The sequence below is a fragment of the Callospermophilus lateralis genome, unplaced genomic scaffold, assembly GCF_048772815.1.
Source record: "Callospermophilus lateralis isolate mCalLat2 unplaced genomic scaffold, mCalLat2.hap1 Scaffold_94, whole genome shotgun sequence".
Taxonomy (NCBI): domain Eukaryota; kingdom Metazoa; phylum Chordata; class Mammalia; order Rodentia; family Sciuridae; genus Callospermophilus; species Callospermophilus lateralis.
Window position 1 is genome coordinate 120,166 of NW_027517559.1, and position 15,004 is coordinate 135,169.

Below are 15,004 nucleotides of genomic sequence, written 5' to 3' on the forward strand. Positions count from 1 at the left end.
CTCCTTCATAGGGCCCCCCAAAAATCAGCAGGACAACACATGGAGGTGACTGGGAGAGTAGGCGCTCTGACACTTTCCTCCACATGTTTGCTGTCTGGGGCTCTTGTGTTGCTCAGGCTAGAAAACTGCTGAAGGTGAGAGAAAATGGCTCTTAAATGCACTTGTCAGAAAGAGCAACATTCACAGACCAAACTCTGCAGGTGTAGTACCGTTTTATCTTGGCAGGAGGCAGGGACACCTCTCAGCTTGTTCAAATGGCTGAACATATCTTTGCCTTCTTAATTATTTTATACCATTAAACTGTCACCAAAAACTCCTAATAAATAGGTGATCAAACGCCTGAGAGGTCAAGGTCAGCAAGGACTCTAGGGTTGCTCTTCTGCTCATAACCAGGACTTTGGGGCTGAGACAGTACAGGATGAACTTCCTGAGTAATGACTCCTCCGTAGCAAGGAACAGGCTTCATCCGAGAAGGCACTCTTGAGACTTTCCCCTGTCGCCCCAGTGACCAACTCTAACACATGGATTCTCCGCTGCTGGGCACGTGGCAACCAGTACACCAACATGAAACACACAGGACCCAAGTGAGCAGAAAGGCAGTTCCGTTTTGTAAGAAACAATATAGTTTATTTTTCTGACACCACAGCTCTGGAGAGTGGTTTTGTATCAAATTTAATGGAGGTCACACAGAACGTTTTATGCATGGGAGGGGAGGAAGGGGAACGAACCACAAAATCTAAAACAAAAACAAAATCCTTGATAGCTTTTAGCATCTGTTCCACTCCCACAATAATAAAATTCACTTGGGAATTCCTAATAAAAAGAGAACAGAAAATGAGGTGGGCAGGGGGAGTGGGCTGGGGGTGGAAAGGCCCAGGGAGAAGGCCAAGGGCCCTCCCAAGACAGAGCTTCCCTGCAGGGCCAGGAGGACACTCGGCAGGAACAGGGCTTCTCTGGAGCAGTCCCCAGCAGAACACCAGGTATTGCAGCTGCCACAGGGGAGGGGAGAGGAGGGGGCCGAGGGTCACCAGGGGGGCCCGAGGGAGGAGAACACACTTAGCTAAGACGGGAAGTGTGGGGGAAACAGAGAAGACCTGATGGTGGGTTTGTGTACTGAGAGAGACAGACAGTGCTGGTGAGCACTCAACTGAAACAAATGTCCTAAGCTTCATTATTGTTAAAAAGAAAAATTTCCCCCCTCCCCCCACCCCTCGCTGAACTTAGTTCCTTTTTTGTGCTTTTCATTAATACTCTGCTCTGAGGTCGTAGTTTCGTTTTTCTATACACTGGAGTTGAGAGAAAATAGTCCAAAGTCTGAAGATGGATTCTCCACCTAAAGTAAACAGCCCAGCATTCCTGTTCTCCTCTTGCCCCAAAGACTAACGTCTCTGCTAAAATCCCTTTTACAATATAGTACAGTACACACAAAAAAATAAAGCCCAAATTTAAAAAACAAAAACAAAACCAAAAAAAACCATAGAAGAATCCTGGGAGAAGCCAGTCCAAATGACGTAAACATACAGAGAATGGTGCAACATGTGACCGATGGCGATTCTCAAAGCACGGCTACAGATTCCCAAAAGTAGGTGCCATCATGGGATACCCAAGTCCACAAAAATAATTTTTAAAAAATAAATCTTAAAAAAAACACACCTGTTGATTAAATGAAGAATTTGTTTTCAGACAGATCCATACATTCTCGAGTTCCCCTCCCCCAAAGCAGCCCTCAGGTCTCTGTCCCACTATTGCATGACCAACAGTAAGCACTCCTGGCGCTCCCTCCGAGCAGTGCTCAGGACCTGGAACCCATCTCGACAAGCATCGGCACATCCAATCTTAGCAGCTTAAAACATCATGTTTCCTGGGTTGCCAGGTCCTTGGCTGAATCCACCCATGCCCACGTCAGCAGCCATGCCCCAGGGCCTCATCTGGGGGGGGATCATGATGTTCTGTTGGGGTCCCATCATGCCCTGCATGGACATCATCATTCCTGGGGAGCCCACAGGCCTGGGGTGTGTGTACAGCCCAGCAGGCCCCTGATCCTTGCCAGGAATCATGCCCACGGCAGCAGCTGGATTGCTCATCAGGGTGGGCTGGCCGGGAAATGTAGATTGTGCTGGTGACATCATCCGATGGTGAGGTCCCATCATGCCTTGCTGGAGAAAGGCTGGTGGTCTCACTGGGTTGTGGCCTGGCAAGGATGGAGCCGTACCAAGAGGGATGTCCGGAGTTCCTACTGGCCCTGGACCTCCCATGCCAGGTAATGCTAGTCCCATTCTGGGGGCTTGATCACCCATCATCCCCTGCATGTGCGAAAAACCAGGTCCAGGACCCTGGGGCTGTTTACGGCCTGGGACTTCCCCTTGAGGGAAATATTTCAGAGTCTGGCTAGGTTTCTCAGATGGAATAATGTGGGACAGATCAAACTCGGGAATCCCGGTGGCTCCAGGACGGATGACCTCCTGCAGATCTGGGTCTGTAAACACTGAAGGCATGCTGTTCCCCAGGACAGTGAAGGAGTCGGGACCCCCTGGGCCTCCAGGTTTGCAGAGTGCTGCATCTGCTGAAATTGGCGGCAGGTTGCTGGGGCGGCCGAGGGGGCCATCTCCTGGGAAACCCATCCCTCCTGGAAAACTGCCTTATCCTCCACTGGGGCCATTGTGAGGGAATGGGACTTGCTGCGGAGGAGACTGCACTGGAGGGAAGCCCTGGGGGAAACCCATCCGTCCTTGAGGTACCATCGGAGGCTCCTGGGACCCATGCCCCATGACAGGGTTGTGTGACATCAAGCCAGGCCCCATTGGGACCCCATGAGGAGGTATGTTGGGTCCCATAGCATTTGGTGAGGGCATCTGACTGGAGTGAGAAAGTGGCTGGGTCATTCCCATTGGGCTGAGGGTTGGCATCGGAACCACGGGGTTTGGACCTGAAATTCGAGGATTCTGTGTATTAATGCCCATTCCTAGAAAAATAAAGATATCAAAGGAATCAACTCAATTAAAAGCAACTCAGAAAAACTAATAAATCAAATTAACAAAAAAGTTATCTGGTGGGAAAACAAAATCTCTGCCATCAAAGACTGAAACATATTTGGGGGGCGTCTGACCCACGCATATGACATGACTGTGCAGAAGACAGCAAGGGAAAAATTCTATGTTAATAAGCAAACAGTGTTGTGGTCTTCACTGGAGACAATTTAACACAGGAAGAAAATATTCTGCCTGAACGACTGAAGTACGGCCCTTTGTGGAGATGGAGGATTATTGATTCCACAAGTCCAATGGTCAGGAATTATAACAAAGAACCCAAACGAGTCTTTTTTTCCAACTGACACCTGGCATTATTTTATGTTGCCTTCCCAAGAGACCATTTAACTCCAGGTTAAAAGACACATCAAGGCAATGACAGTGATGACGTTTAATGGAAAAGGGGAAGTGTCCTGTCTGCCAGTGTCTGGGATGTCTAAACTTCTGGCCTCCCTCTGGACCGTCACTGAGGGCGGCAGGGATGGCGTCTGTCCCTCTCACACAGCGCAGCCTAACCTGGTTAAATGGGATTGCCATCACCTTCACCACTGAAGATCACGCCTGTTTTCTGAGATTAGTGGGGGCAGAGGTGGGAGTGGGTGAAGGAATGAAGGCAGACAGAGCAAACAGTGAAAGGAAGACTTTTATTATGGCCCTAGTTCTAAGAAAGGACTCGTCTAGGAAACAGGGGCTTCCCACTCTCTGGAACCCTGTGGTGGCTGGTGGCTCGAGGGTGCGTTTCCAGGAAACCACGTGAGAGCTAACAACATTCCCATCAGCATGTGAGAAAGAAATGACCTCAGCATGACTGCAGGATGACCCCAAAGGAAAAAGTCCAGAACCCGCCAGGTACACAGAGCAGGGAAGCCCTCTCTCAGCCTCAGAGGAGCTGATGAAGAAGGCCATCCTCCTCTAGTCAGGCACCTCCACTCCACTGAGACTGACTCTGATGGCACATGGCTAACTGTTCAATGTCCACCTGTCTCTAAGAAAACAATTCAGGAAGTCTCTCCCTGGTCAGCACCAGCTCCACACCCGTCTTTTTGGCTTCTTACCTGGCATGTTGTTCATTGACGGCAGGTTGGGAGAACGGGCTGAAGGGGAGTCATCATAAGAGCTGGCCAGTCTTGATGGCATCATGGTACAATGGGGTCGAACTGGGCATTGCGAACTTGGACATTCAAGACATCATAATCCAGAGAGGGTTCTGGGAGAGGGTTGGCTCTGGAGGCATAGTGTAAGGTGTGCTCGAGGGAAGACTTCCAGGGATATTCACAGAGGCAGGCTGGCTGGCTGGCTGTAGGCGGTGGAGGGCCACCTAGGAGAACAAAGCAAAACAAAACAAAGATGGGCAGGGAGTCCACTGGTTCTGAGAGCTACTGAGCCCTATGATAATGAACTGGCAAGGCCAGGAAGGAGACAGATGAGCAGGACAGTGTTATTAGACCAAGGCCACGAGTCATCAATCTTCTGGTCAAGTTCTCTGTGTGTGCAGAAGGAAACTGTGGCGTGACATGGAGATGACAGATCAGCAGATGTGAAGACAAAACGCAGCAGGAATACATTAGAAAAATGAGATTACAAACAACCATTTCATTGAAAAGAATGTGAAATATAAATAGAACTCTTTCCCTTCCAGTCACAATTTAGAACTTGATCCAGGTATTAGAACCCCATGAAGCCAGACTAGTGCCCAACCCCAGGACCAGCCATATCACCCTACACAAACTCTTCGTTTCCATGACTGCTACGGGTTAGAAGCTCACATGTAAGACAATGCAAGGAGGTTTGGAGAAACAGTTGGGTCACAGCCTTAACGTAATCAATGAATTAATCCCTGCTGGGACCAACTGAGTAGTAGCTGGAGGCCGGTGGGCTGTGGCTGGAGGAAGTGGTTCGTGAGGAAGTGGCTATGGGGTATGTATTTTTTATCTGGAGTGGGCAGTCTCTCTCTCTCTCTCTCTCTGCTACTGTCTGCCACACTCTTCTGCCATGATGTTCTGCCTCACCTTGAGTCCCTAGGAATGGAGCCAGCCTTCTATGGACAGAGACCTCTGAAACCATGAGCCCTCAAATAAACTTTCCCTCCTAAAGTTGTTGTGGTCAGATCTTTTAGTCACAGCAGCAAAAAGCTAACTAAAACAATGGCCATGATGCTTGACCTAAGAAGGTCTGAAGCAGCTAGCTATTCCACTGTATTAATGACCCGCTTACCCCAGAGGAAGACCCTTGGCTTGGCAGGACAGGCCTCCCATCTTGTTCTGGTTCTAGTTTTCTCAGGTGGAGACTGTACCAAAACTAGTACACACCTCAGAGCTCTGGTTCCACCCACAAAGCTACTATCATCAGTGAGGGTCTCTCCCAAGAAGAAAATATGAACAAACTGCAGCTGATCTTAGAAAATGGAGTTTTCTGTGGGCAACTAGTTACAAGAACCAAACAAGTCTTAGAATAGCTTCCCTCTATGTGTGGGACAAGACTCAGTCATAGCCCCTTGAAGTGGGTGGGCCCAGGATTTGAGGAAGTCACATTTCCCCACTGTTAGGACGTTCTATCTCACCAGCCTTGTTCACTGTGCTAAGGTAAGTCACTGTGACAACTGACACACAGCGTCCCACTCCCTTCCTCCTTCCACAGCACCCACCACACACAGACACTTTGTAGGGCTGGGTACTTGTGCAAACGCCTAACGCAGTACTCAGAATGATGCACCTTGCCACGAGTTTTGGCAAAGGCCACTTCCTCTGGTTACACTCAAAGACACCAATTTTCTTAAGCAAAATCAGGGTCTGGCAATCTCCAGGTATGAGTGCGACTGTGAGGATGCTGACATACTGACCTGACTCTACACTTCCCAGCATGGCTGGGGAGGCCATGGTGAAGGGAGCTTTATGGTTTGGAGGAATCCCAGGACTCTGAAGGGGAGGTTTGGGAGAGGAGGTCCTTCCAGGTGATGGGGCAGGAAGTGATGGAGACTTGAGGTGAACAGGCGAAGCAGCAGCAGACCCAAAAACAGGGGGGCACTTAATGGAAGCAGCAGCAGCTGGGCCTGCCAGCATGCCTTCCAGCTGTGACGGAGTCTGGGGGAACTTGAGGTTCCCCGAGGGTGAGCCCAGCATTGGGGACTGGACTAGGTGCATCGTGGGAGACTTCAGAGGGTTGATGCCTGGGGAATGCACCTGGCTGGCTGCCACAGATATATCCAGGGGCTTGCGTCCCAGGCCACGCTGGACGGGGGGAGCTGGGTTGAGGCTGGTGGGGTTACTCGAGGGGTTGAGAGGTAGTGGTGGCATATGACTGAGCTGGCTGTGAGTCCTTTGGTTGGGCCCAATTGATTCTCTGAGATTCCGCAAGCCACTGCCGCTGCCTGGACCCTGAGACATGGGAAGGAATGGCCTGGGGCCCATGCCATACTCCTGCTGAGGGTGCTCACCAAATGGCAGGGGAACCATCTTCTGCTGGGCAGGCAGCATGTCTGAGCCGCCTGGGCGGGACTTCATCTACTCCTCAGGGCCTGCGCCAGCCTCTCTCATCTTCTGAGGTATCATCTGAGTGCTGGGCCCCATGCTGACATTCAGATGCACATCTCCCTTCATCCCACCAGGAACCATCCCAAACTCAAGTTCCCAACCAGGGCCTATCTGTGGAGGCATTCCTTTTGGAAAGTCACCCCTGGAAGGACTCAGCGGGCCCTCGACTGGTATCCGTGGGAAGATGGGATTGTTCCCGGGCTCCATGTGGCGCTGGGAGCTTGGGATCACCCTGTTCACTTCCATGCTGGGCCTGATGCCTTCCATGCCCATCCCTGGGGGGAGACCCAGCTGCTTCTCTGCCAGCTGCTGCTGAAACATCTCTTCAGACAATCCTTGGGGGTTTGGGAAGTGCTCCCCTTGGCCAGGACCACTGAAGACACCTTGGCCGGGAGGGAAGTTTCGACCATCTGGGATTTTTGGCACATCGTCTGGCCAACTGACTCCAGAGAGGCCTGGTTTAGACGCAGGGTTGGGCACATTTGGCCCTTCCATTTCAGAGTTTATCATTCCTGCAAATCCCGGGAGGCGCATCTGGCTCCCTGGCATGTTGGAATGGGGAGCCATGCCCTGGGGGGCAGAGAATGTGAAATGCTGATTCCATCAGAGAACGTCTCTGCAGCCCCGGGTGCCCAGCCTTCACCAGGAGTCACCTGGTAGGGAGGGGGCGGCCCTCGGCCCACAGCCCTCGGCCCGTGCAGGTGGACCAGCACGTCCTGCAGGGAGCACTGCTGCACCACCACTTGCTCCTGCTTCCTCCGATTCTCCTCGTAGAACTCCTGCTGCAGCTTCAGCCACGCCATCTGCTCAAGGGTCATGTGCTCCAGGTGGTCAGGTCCGATGGGCTCAGACTGGGAGTTCATAGAAGGTGGAACCATTTCATCTGGAGAAAAGGGCACATCTCTATGTCCTTGAGGGCCAAAGGGAGCTCCCACATCTGTCCGGGGCCCAGGACACTTACCCAGGCTTTGGGACTGAGCTATCATGGCCTGGATTGGCCCTTCTGTTTTTTTCTGAGGTCCATCTAATACCCCAGGATTCTGCTGGGGCCCCCCACTCTGTCCTGAAAATTCTTTCTCATCAGGGAAGAGCATATGCTGGATGTCTCTGAGGGTCTGCAAGGAGCGCTCACGGTGCTCCAGCTGCTCCTGAGACAGGCCGTCAGGGTTTTCTCCCAGTGTGGGGGGCTTGCCACTGGACACTGATGGGGGTGGAGGGGCTTTGGGATCTGCCGAAGAGCTACTGCTCCCCTGGGAGACAGGGGTCACTGCTCGATTGTTGGGCGTTGAGTTTGGCCCGGTGCCGTCCGGAGGCAACGGAGTGGAGCTGGCAGGACTGCCTACAGGAGCAATCCGTTTATTCTCCACCCCAGGACTGTCGTGGTCCAGGGGACGTGGGGGTGCCACAGGCTTGGGTGCTGGTGCCGGAATGGGTGGAGTTGGCTGCAGCCTGGTGTTCTGGGAAGAATTCTGGTCCTGGTTGGCTGGATCTGGGGGTTGTTGTGGGAGAGATTTCGGATCATTGTGAAGGGCAGATATCTGTGTATTCTGAAGATAAATGAGATTGTTTATATCATTGGTAAACTGAACGGAGGGGCAATTAAAAGAGCAAGATATGTTATAAAGGATTTGTCCCAGTGACATAACTCTATACTGACACTTGATTCTGAAATTATTTACGTACAACCCTTCTTTGGACATAGAGATGTTTCGATTTTTTTTTAAACCTTACTGTCCAATGGCATCCTCTTTCCCTTCTTGAAGATCGGGTTCCAATAACTGTATAAGCATGCCAGGGGAGAGCCACTCTGCCAAAGAGAATACATCTGAGTGTCTATTTCGAGGAACAGGTTTGATATCACATGTCTACTATGTGTTTTTGATTCAGGTAAAAGATTAGTTCCTTGGTATGTGGGAGGCTACACCTAACACCTTTTTCTTTTTCCTGGAAGTACAATAGGGTATGCAGACTTATCGTCATCAATCAAAAGGTCTGATGCTTCACTTGTAGCTCTGTGCTCTGCCAGCTGGATACAGCGGGAGGCCACTCCATGTCACATCCCCTCCGGTAGGGTGATGACTGAAGTGTTCCCCTCCTTGAGTTTCCAGGGGCCTCACATCTATGGTTTCTGTTTTTAGTTTGTGATCACTGATTCCATATCTGATAAGAATTTGTACATTAACTGTAGTAGGATAATCTGCAGGAAGGAAGCGTTTGCACACAAGTCTGAGGTGATCTAGCTCGCGGTGTCCCTTGATCTGTTCCTTCCAATGGACAGCAGGCTGCCCTTTTTAACTTATTAAGTACTACTGCTAAACTGAGTCCTGGATAAAAGCTCCCTTACCTACAATTGGTGACACAGACACTACGACTGTCTGGAAGAAGGATGTACATGTTCTAGGTCTCAACTTTAGCACAGCTGAGACTTCAGAGGGTTAAGAAGGGCCTAGTCTACAAACTTTCTCAGTTATTTTTCACCAGCCGTCAGTGACCCTCCTAATCCCTTTCTGGTGTTCATTTGTTCCTACTTGTTCATTTAATCCATTCTGTATTCCTAAACCCACAAGGCTCTTAACTTACCTCCCCACTTACTCTCTGGAATGTTTACCTTTGGGTAAATCTGCACATGAATTATTATGTGTATCTACGTATATGAAGAATTTATATTTCATATAAGCAAAAACATCTTTGAGTATTTATACTCTGTAAAAAAATATATACACAAATGTTTCATTTGGAAGTACTGATGCACATTTTTCTGTAGATAGATTTGTATGGGTAAAATCAGCTCAATCTGTTTGACTCTGCACAATTCCACTTTTGCAACTCCTCAACCGAAGCATGGAGGTCACCCGAATTTTCCTTGTCGTGCCGTTTCAGGTTTGGTTTGGTTGGCCAGGTTAGAGGTGGGGTCAGTTTTAATAAAGCAATTACAGTCAAGGAAACTGTTTCTCACTACCCCTTTCGTTTCAGATTTGGAGCAATGGATCATTACTAATTCCCTCCTTAACTCCAATTCTGATTACATTTTAGCACCAGAGAAGGTGGAGGTGACAACTGTATTAAGAACTACCATTAAGTCAATAAAGCTCGACTGGGTTGCAAGGTACCCAGTGGTCCCCCAGACAACAGGCATTTTAAATATAACGATATTCACTCTCCATCTGAGTAGTGCAGATAACCTGGGAAATATAAAATCCCTCAGTTGAGGAAAGCTCAAGCTCTGCTATGTCCACAGAGATGGAGATTTCTTTGATACACAAAGTAGACAAGATGGCACCGATTTTATCTGGAATTATAACTTTGCTTACTGTCATTTAACTTTCCCATGATTAAGACTCATACCAGTATTAGAGTTCATGCTCTCTGAACACAGGGACTGTATCTTGAGCTTCTTAGCACTCCCCACAGCATCTGGTGCAATGCCTGGACAGTGCCAGACACCAGAAATGTCGTTTGGTTCAATTTAATCAACGATATGCATTAAAATAAGCACTGCATATTTTTTCTTCAACTAATTCAAGAATGTTATTTTTTAAAAAATCTGCTCTACATATAGATTGAATTTAGATTTTCCTAGAGATGGTGACCCTGAGATATCTGTGTAACTCCTCTTTTGTTTAGCACCTTCTTCCCCTCACTCGTCATCAGTTTACCAGCATCTGATAGAAAGGCACAGTGTGACATGCCTAAGGTCCCACAATACCAGGGTCACACTAGATATCCAGAATACAGCTCCTTGTCAATCACCACCCGATCCTGGGCAGTCACTGTGGACCCACTTCTCAACCACATACCAGAAGGGCTGTGCTTCTGTCCGCCTTGCTGCTGGAGATGTTCTGGATGTGGAAAGAGACGATGGTCTCAACCTGGCCCTTCAACACGGCTTCAGCAGCTCTGCAGAGACAATATGGAAAACATGCTAGGCCATGACTCTGTCTCTCTCACTGTGACCCCAACTGGACCCCACGCTGGACCTCTAAGGGAGTGGAAGGAGAAGCACCAAGAACCACCAGAGATATTGGATAAGAAGAAACCAAGGGGCCAGGGGAGGCTCAGTGGTGGAGCGCAGCCTGCCATGTGTGAGGCTCTGGGCTCAAGTCTCAGCACCATATGTAAGTAAGTAAATCAACGACTAAAAAATAAATTTAAGAACAGAAGAAGAAACTAAGGGAAACATTTTATTATCATCAAACACCTGAAACTAAAAGACAGCCATGAATGTACCCCAAAAGAGGCACCAAAAAAACCAAAAAACAAAACCCCAAACTTTCTTCTTCTTAATGAACCTACTATTAAGGTATTTTATAGAAGATCCTAGTTCAAAATCCCAAACTGAGAAGTGTGAACACTAAAATCTCAAAAACACCCAGGGATAGGGAAAGTTTAAGTTTGTTAAGATTCACTTTTTATCTTAAGTGAAAAAGAAAAGAAAAAAAGTGCACACAGGGTATTTTTGACGAATAAATGAATAAAAATCGATTCAGCCATTCACTCAGAACATATATAGCAAGACGTTCATGGTAGTTATGTTTAAATTCCAGAGGTTTTTCTTTTTAGTGTTTTTTTTTTAATTTTAATTATTTGACTATAGATATTTACTACTTGGGGCATTTAAAAATAATAATAAGCAAATTGTAGAAAAAGTGTTTATTATACAATCACTCTTCTATGTTTAAAAAAGGTAGATGTGTATATTTGTATTAGCACAAAAAAATTCTGAAAGAAAAGTCAAGGAAGTATTATCAGTGGTTGCCTCTGGGGAGTAAGATGGGGAAGGATTTACATTTTATTTTATCTCTTTTTGTACTGTCAACTTTACATGATACAAGAGGGAAAAAATCAATCTGCAAGGGGAAGGGGAATAAGAATTAAGGTCCCCTCTCCCCACACACATAAGTGACGTTTAACAGCAAGACAGTGCCATCTACTTACTTATTGGCCATCTCAGTAGAAAACACATACACCACTTTGGCTGGAGTCTTCTGAGCAGGTGTGGGCTCTGGGGCAGTAGCTTGGCCATGGGAAGGGGTGGAAGACCTGGGGACTGTGGCAGTTGATGGGGTCATGGAGTGTGGTGTGTGCTGGGAATCCTGGGACTTTATATGGTCAGCAGAATTACATTCTAAAAGAATAAAAGACTCATTATCATGGAAAGACTGAGACTCTTTTTTTTTCTGCCAGCATTTACAGCATCACAACACAAACCCACCTTGAGAATTTCAAGAAGAAATTATCTTGTTAAGAGGAAACCTTCTTTCTGCTTATAAAATTTCAAACACTCTTCTCCCTATATGACTCATTACAAAGCACCCTCCCTCCTCATTTCTGTAAATAGAATACATCCTTCAGATATCAGTATAACTGTCCCTCCCTCCTGGTAACAGTTTTCAAACTTCTTGGACTTGCCTAGATGCCCCAGCTAATGGAACTCATAGTCCCCTAACTTCTTTTACTTCAGCATTCATGAAATTTCATTGTTTATTTAACGATCAGCTTCTAGATACACTCAAATCCTTAAGGACGGCTACTCCGTCTATCTTATTGACCATGGTACCCCTAGCATCCGCATAGTGCTGGCCCTCATAGTAGGCCTCCAAAACTTAAGGAGGCCTTCCAACACCTGAGGAAGGAAGGAAAGGAACGAAAAGAAAAGAAAGGAATAGAGGTAGGGAGGAAAGAAAGGGGGAACAATCACCCAGGTTTTCTTTTTTTTTCTCACAATTTTGGGACTTGAACCTAGGGCCTCTGAATGCTAGGCAAACGCTCTACCCTGAACTAAAACCCCAGGCCTTTTATTTTTCATTTTGAGTCTCCAGGCCAAAGACATGCATAAAAATGTGGGCAGCCCTGTGAGGTATCCCGTCAAACTATGTGCATCCCCCCGGGCAGCACTCAACAAGGTGGTTCCAGACTAGGCTCCAGTGAGTAGAAAAGTGAGAAGGAAAAGTTCCATTACACATCACTAAATGGCCCAGGCTGGCCTTGAACTGATGATCCTCCTGCCTCAGGCTCCAGGATAGCTGGGATAACCATGAGGCCAGCTTTTGCTGCACCTGGCAAGGTTTTCCATTTTTCTTATGGGTTCCAGTTCTTGAAAACTAACTTCACATTCTGGCCTACAGTTAGATTTTTGTTCTTACACTAGGAGGAAAAAAACCTAAAATCACATATCATACCCCTTTCTGGCTGACTCCACTTTGGTACCTGCCAAATCTCTACCACATCTGGTAGTCCCTCATTCCTGCCACAGTGAAATCAGCTGTGACAAGTCTAGAGTACTGTCAGGGCCACCAAGGCTTCCCCTTGTGTCTGCAAGCCTAGCCAAGTGGCAACCAGAGAGCACAAACCCAAGCCCAGGGAGACTACTCGGATGGAGAACAGGAGGGGATGCCACTTGCAGAGAGGCTGGAGCTACTGACTGGAAACTGAAGGAGAATCAGCACAGAGGCCAAAGACATGCATAAAAATGTGGCCAGCCCTGTGAGGTACCCTGTCAAACTATGTGCAACCCCCCGGGCAGCACTCAACAAGGTGGTTCCAGACTAGGCTCCAGTGAGTAGAAAAGTGAGAAAGAACAGTTCCATTACACCCTGGGAGAACTCCTGAATCTGACTCCTGTTCTCCCCACTTGACCGAGCTGGCCTTTCTGGCCTCCAGCCCATGTCAGAGGCTTTCCCTCAGGATACCGACTTCCCTCTGAGTCTCAGGGATCTTACAGACATACCTTTCATGTCAGAGTCATCGTTTGGAGTCCCAGGATCTCTCTGATCAAAGGAGTCGGGGGAAACACTTCGCTCCCTTTTCCCCTTGCCCTTGGCACCATTTCCAGCCCCATTCTTCAGCCCCATGCTCCCACCTGGGCCAGGGAGTGCTTTAGGGGTATGGCCCCCACTCTTGGAGTCACAGGGGGATGGCTGGGATTGGCTGGCTGAGGCCCCCTGTTTACCCTGATTGGAGAATTTGGAATCCAGCTGGGGGTTTCCAGATGGGGACATCACTGTAGGGGGACGGACCATCACCTCCTGCTTTGACTTAGGGCTACTAGAAGAAACAAATAACAAAAGGAAATAAGACACCAGGCACAGGAGCAGCAATTTCTTCAGTGGGTCCAGGAAACCCTAAGGACTAAATAACCACCCCATGTTGCACCTCAGCCACTTGCTCGTTCCCATTTCAGAGCCATCCACAGAGGAGGACTGAACACAGTGGACTGCCAGGTCTCAGGAACCCTGGTCACATGGGGACCCATCTCTAGGCCTTCTGTCAATAAAGGACAAAGGTTTCTATGTATATAGGGAAGTGACTCTCACACGGAGACTAGTTTAGAGTCAACAAACATGCACCCCCAGCCTGGTGACAGACAGCTGTGAGGACAGGCCAGCTTCCCTGCTGGGAAATGTGGACAGTCCCAGAGAGCAAGAGGGAAACCCACTGGTGCCTGGAAGCTTAGGGAGATCCTCCAGGACGCGAATCCCTCCCAACAGTGCATTTTACCAAAACAGGGTAGACCAACCACTGCCCCAGTGTGGGAAGGAAAGGCTCCTTTCAAAATGAAACTCAAGAACTGGGTAGCAGAGGGAAAGCTGGCATGGGACTGGGGCAACCTCAGGCCCTCACCTTGCCAAGTTTAGCAACTGTCCTGTTGGTCTTTGTATGCGAGTTTTGGCAAGGTGTGCAGTGGTAAAGAGGAGAGGTCCGAGAACGATGAGTAAAGAATACTACAGGGAAACTACATAAGCTTTTTTCATTAGCCCAGTGACTCTTCTGTTCCTATTTACTATTCCATTTCCCTTTCTTTCCCATTTGGGTGTCATCTGTTTCTAACCCAACACACCGTATCATCAGTAAGTGTCTGTGGTGCACCAGGAATCCCCAAGGGGCCGTGGGGAGTGGCCCTTGTCCTCACCTCTGTGTGTTTCCTGATGGAGAGTTCCTCACTTTAGGGTTACTGGAATGCATTGATTGAAATCCTGAGCTTGCAGTCACAAACAGGGACGGGCTCACCGAGTTCCTCTCAGGGTATCGCAGAAGCAGCTGCTGGGAGCAGCAGCAGTGGCCCACTGCTTGCTTGGCGTGTCCCTTAGCACTGACCACTTGTACACCTTTTTCCTCTTTGTTTTTCTCTGCTGGGGAAGTGGGTCCTTTCTCCTTGCAGCTCCCGCATTCTCTGGGTGTGTGCCTCCTGCTGCCAAAGGAAAATCTCGCATCTCCAGGGCACTCTACAAGAAAAGAACACCCCAAAATGGTGAGACATAACATAACACGGAAACATAAAACCACATCACAACAGGATCAAGAGGAAAGCACCAGCCAACAAAGAGCCAGCAAGATCATCCCTCAGCTTCCAGCAGAGTTAAAAGAAAGGGCAACACTCCTATCCTGGCCACAGGCTCTGGTGCTGAAGTAGCTGAAGAGTGACTAAGACCTTATCCCAGCACACAACCT

General features: G+C 48.5%; 1 pseudogene; it reads right to left on the bottom strand.

The window, feature by feature from the left end:
* Positions 1-1,844: 1,844 nt before the first annotated feature.
* On the bottom strand, positions 1,845-14,518 carry LOC143641281 (B-cell CLL/lymphoma 9 protein-like; annotated as a pseudogene).
* Between the last annotated feature and the right edge of the window lie 486 nt (positions 14,519-15,004).